The sequence below is a fragment of the Cyprinodon variegatus genome, unplaced genomic scaffold (genome assembly GCF_000732505.1).
Source record: "Cyprinodon variegatus isolate N-32 unplaced genomic scaffold, C_variegatus-1.0 Scaffold10, whole genome shotgun sequence".
In the NCBI taxonomy this organism is placed as follows: domain Eukaryota; kingdom Metazoa; phylum Chordata; class Actinopteri; order Cyprinodontiformes; family Cyprinodontidae; genus Cyprinodon; species Cyprinodon variegatus.
This window is the reverse complement of record NW_015150463.1, coordinates 294,231-299,342: the sequence shown is the minus strand read 5'-3', so window position 1 is coordinate 299,342 and position 5,112 is coordinate 294,231.

Here is a 5,112-nt window from a genome sequence, read left to right as displayed (position 1 = left end):
GATTTCAAAACTTTAGATGCTTTTAAAAAAGAATGGCCTGTAACTCTGATAAATGCAGCCATCCACTGAAGTTCAGTGGAAGAATAAATAAATAAAGACTTTTTTTGGCGACAATAATAATAGGTGCCTCCATGCATTGCTATGGCAGGCACCAATAAAAAAGATCATCATTGTTATTTATATATTGTCATAAATATATATTGTCATTATTACATCCAACTATATAACTTAGAGCCTCAACTTTCTTTTACAGCTACTCTCATACTGCCAGTTTCACATTTTAGAAGAATGGAACCGAAGTAAAGATGAATAAAGTATGTGTCCCTCTTGTTATTTCAAACGTACAGAGATGTAAAACTATCATTAAAAGACAGTGTATGTCGCTCTGACATGCTGTCAGACTATTTTCTACTTTGGCTCAATAAGTGGATGCTGACTGTGATGAAGCTCTCTGTTTTTAGTGTAATCCAGCATACACTGGAAACAGCTTTGTGCCGTTAGCACTATCTTTCCATACCTTTCCCTCTCATCTACAGTCGTTTTCTAAGTTTCCCTCTTCTTAAATCTGCTCTATCTTCCTCACCTCTTAGTCTATATTTAACACTTTTTTCTCCATGCTCTCACTCTTCGTCTTCCTCCAACACTTACTCGTTCATTTCCACATATTGCAGTCTGTCTCAATTTTTCTAGTAATTCAACAGTTTTTGCCTTTTATCCTAAGTTGTAATGCTTACTCTTTACAGTTTTTGATTGTAAGCAGACTCATTTTCATCTTACCAATATGTCCCTTCATTGTTTACTATGTATGTTAATATGCTTTTTACTGTTCATAGAAGTTTTGTTTTTCGTTGCGTTTACATTTTATTCCTTTCCTGACCATGCGCAGAGTATCATCAGTCTCCCCTGTTTGTGTTGTCAGTTATTTATTACCTGTTTTCAGTTACTCCTTATGTTGTTTCTGCCTATGGCTCAATCCAAAAAGAACCTCAAATCAGTGAGGGACACCCAAGCCATTATTTTGTGACATGTTCTATGTGTGACGCATGCCAATGTACATACCTTCATATGTTTTGGGTTTTTGTAATGAGGAACTGGATCAGTTTCTTACATTTGTATAACTTTTATGTATTTATCGTAGTTCTTCCGAAAGGCAGTATTCCAAATTTCACCTTCGTCATTCATGTGCTATTTGGCCGCATAATGATGTCCATAAGGATGTGGTGACGGAAAAATAAAGTTGATTAGATCATGTAACCAGGCAACCTCTCGACTGGATTTCCAGTGAGAAAATGAAATTTTTCAGGCAAAGTGAAGTGGAGGTATCAGCAGGTTTATTCAGCTTCACAGCATTCAGCTTCCATCAAACACACAATCTCTGCCTTAAATTGACACAACTGATGGACTAAACCATTTACATTAAATTTAACTCCTCCTCAGTTCTAAAAAACACATTTAAAATCCAATATCTACACACACATTTAAGTTTTTTTTTTTTTTTTATCAACATATAGTGATTTAAACTTACACCCAAACACCATAGAAATCACAGAAAACTATGTGCACGACTCCCCCTAGATTTTCCATGGTCTCTATAGACATTATAAAATGTGTCTGGACCCCCATGGAAGCGTTGGTCCAAACACCCTGTAGAGAACACAGAAAAGAAATGTAAGTCACTTTCCTAGCACCACAGCACTTCTTTTGCACTCACTTACAACAGACTTTACACTAACATTTGCTAAAGTTTCTAAAGAGTAAATGTCAATTCTCTTTTCCACAGACAACCACCCCAATTGTTAATGGAGAGCAGCTGTGGAGAGCCTGGAACAAAATGCTACATGCAAACTATTAAAATACACAATAGATATTTAATACATTTTAAAAACCTTGTCTGCCAATTTTTCTTTATGTGCAAAGCTATGCTTAAAGTGCAGTGCTAATATAAAGTGTCCTAGTGCTGACCAAGTTGGTTTTTAATAAAGTGCAAAGGCCCCTTTAATGTGCTACAAGCTATTTACATAAAATGCTATTTACATAAAAAATAGTCCCAGTAATGAAGACCTCTTCATTACAGATCAACATAGATTTGGTAATTGAAATTCACTTATTTTAGCAAACTAGATATAAATCATAATGCGGCTGTGAACAGAGCCTATATAAATCACACATGTGATCAATACCCTTTAATAATAATATAACACTCCACATTGCTCTGTGTATGAGCGCATACGTGGCCTCCACCACACTTAAAAGGCATACACCAAAAAAAACAAAAAAAACAATATCTAGAGTGTGGTCTTTGAATCTATATTTTCAGAAGCTATTTAACTTATTGTTGATTTTACAAAATAAGTATAAAATCCACAAATGCCATTTTTCACTTACTGTAGATCCTACCTCTCCTTTTTTTTATTTGTGTTGAAGCATTAGCATGCAACCCACTGGTGTGGCATAAGTATTATACCTATTGCAGCTTGGCTTCAGGGACTTTTATCTTAACACTTAAGCTTTTTCTGTGCAGATATCTTATTCGACTTTATGTGAATGTAGCCTAAATATGATTCACAAGGTTGTAAACTATCTGGGTTTCCAACTGACCAAAAGGTATTAATTTTCTCCACTCCTCAGTGACCTCCAATGACTCCCTAAGGCTGTCTAAATTAAATCAAAGTATCTTATTCTTTTTAAAATAAGAAAAAGGTGGAACTAGCCTCAACAACCTTTAGGAACCCTGTGAAGGCTCAGCACCTTCTCTACAAACACCTCGAAGGCACCTAATTCACACTTACTTTGCAAGTCCTTACCAGTACCATCTCCTTTAAATAGACAGATTAGGTAGGTAGGTAGGAAGATAGGTAGATCAGTAGAAGGATGGACGGATGGATAGATTCATCAAAGATTTTTAACATGTCATCTGCTATTATCTTAATTTGCAGCTTCACTTCCTGTTTTTGACACATTTTTAGGTCTCCTTCATCCTCCTTTTTCTCCATCTTTGACACTTTTCGCCTCCCCTCTCATCTGTCAGGACAGACACACGCACACACACACAGCCAAGGAGAAGTTGAGAGGCTTGTCTTAGCGTGCCATCTGTCCTCGGTGCTGACGTTGGCTCTAATTACCGCATCTCCCCTGGCTAATGCTGCCTCATTAGGCCGCCGGAGCATGTGCAGCCGACACAAGCGGCACTGAGAATTTGCACCAGGAAACGAGAGCTCGAGCCATTATGGGATCAGGAAATCTGTCTGGTGTGAAAGGCAATTCACACCAACGGCTAAACGCTCATTTTGCTTTTTCTCTCTCCCTCTCCCTTTAATTCTTCCTCTCTGTGTCGAGCTCTCTTGCTCTTCTCGTCTGGCTTTGCAAAGTGTTTAGGAGACATGTCCAAGCACCAAAACAATGGAGTCAAGCAGGATTCCTTCTCCAAGAGAGATGGCTGTTACACATTAATACTTATAATAAACCCGTTGGTTAACTATCTCTAATTAAGATTGTACTTCTAGTACGTTACTGCTCACAATCCTATTTTTTGAACTTTTTTGACAAATGCATCAGATTAAACACATTTTGGTTGGGGCTGAGGATATCTAGAGTATCTTACTGCTTTCTAAAGTCTAAACTGTTGGATAATAGTAAAAAATAAAAAAACACAAAACAAATCAAAATGTAATACTCCTATTGAGTTTTAAGGTTGAATTTACTTAGCGTTTTGTCCCTTTTGTAAAATAAATTTGGCATATTTTAGCTTTGTCTTGCTCCAGCACACCTGCATCAAATGGTTGCATTTCCTCCTCAGCAGCCACCACGGGCTGAAGGGGCTTGATAATCACCCATTTATTTATGTCAGGTGTGTAGAGGCAGGGAAATGCCTAAAACTTGCATGACAGTGCATCCTGAGGACCAAGACTGATTACCAGTGGATTACAGCTTCTAATTGGTGGTGGGTCGTTATCGGAGTTAACACCGATCCTTTATTTCATTGACTCCATTGTTTTCATTGCTCTTCGCACACGGAGAGCAATGAAAACAGATGCCAGGCATAGGGCTGGACGATATAGAAAAAAAGCATATCGATAAAAATAAAAAAAAATGCATATTGATCGATATCGATAATTATTTAAAAGATTCTAGACACTTACTTCTCAAATTCGATTTTGTGTCTATGCATTGAATTGAGAGACTGAGGTAGGGCTCGGATGTGCGACTTGGCCAGAGGTCCATTATTGTAGTGTAATAAGACACAAATTGTAGCTCATTTTGAACTGATTCCTTGCACTCATTGTACAAATTAGGGAGAGCTGAGTTAGAGAAAAACTTGGGGCCCCACACTTTGTATCGGATCTAGAGTGGCGAGCAGCTATTGGAAGCCAAGTTTTTCAACTGCATACAATGGCAGCATATCTAACGCTATGAAGTATGTTTCTGCAGGAGTTATGTTCTAATGCCGCTTGGATACCTTGTCGTATTTATCACAAAGAAAGATGGCCAGATTAGCTTGCTTTGCCTGCCTTGTTATGGCAAATGTTCCTGAAGATTCCTCCAACTACGTGGAACTGTGCTACAACTTGTTCTCCATTGGGTATGAGCGGCTTAGATGATAAAACAAGTTGGTCTTGTTACCAGAGTTTGTTTTTACTGGTTGCAAATTTTACAAATCAATGTGGTTTGGTTTATGTCTGACTTGCTATAAACGAAATATTGCCAAACTGCCATGCTACTAAAGCCCTTCTCTGGGACAATTTCCTTCACCTCTCCTGCTGCGATATCTTCACATGCTCTGTGTTGTGGTTATAGAGGGTGGCGCTTTCTGACGCCTTGTCTGGGTCCATGAATTGCGATTGGTTGAGTGGAAGTGGTGAGTCTAGCATCAACATACATGATACGCTACAATGAAAAGGAAGGAAAACTGTGTTTCTATATAAAACTTTTATCAACCCTCTTTTTTTTGTATAGCGCCACACGTATATCGATAATATATATATCGTATAATATATATAATTATCATCCAGGCCTAACCAGGCATACTTATAGGTTGCATGTACACTCTTTTTTGTCCATCCATCCATCCATCCATCCATCCATCCATCCATCCATCCATCCATCCATCCATCC